Genomic DNA, 365 nt, shown 5'->3' on the forward strand with positions numbered 1-365 from the left:
TGTCGTTTTCGTTTTCGATTAAATATGTATTCTCTGAAACTACCGTTTTTTCTCGTTTTATTTTTCCTTTTNTTTTTTGCATCAATACATTTGTTTTTGTTGTTTCTCCTTCACGAATGTTCACTTTCATCATCCTTTTATTTTCTACTGTACATAATGAATACCCATACATCAGATCAAGTACAGTATGTGTGTTATAGCCTTTCTCTCACCCCACCCAACACCCCTAAAAAAAGTAATTTGATCTGATATCTTTAATATTAGTACGTTTTTTTTTCTTTATTTTATTTATTATTTTGTATCATATCCCGCAATACCTACTACTTGTCAGCATATCCTTTGAATTATCCTAATCAAATGTTTTT

Source organism: Trypanosoma theileri (assembly GCF_002087225.1).
Source record: "Trypanosoma theileri isolate Edinburgh chromosome Unknown TM35_Tth_25_V1, whole genome shotgun sequence".
In the NCBI taxonomy this organism is placed as follows: Eukaryota; Euglenozoa; class Kinetoplastea; order Trypanosomatida; family Trypanosomatidae; genus Trypanosoma; species Trypanosoma theileri.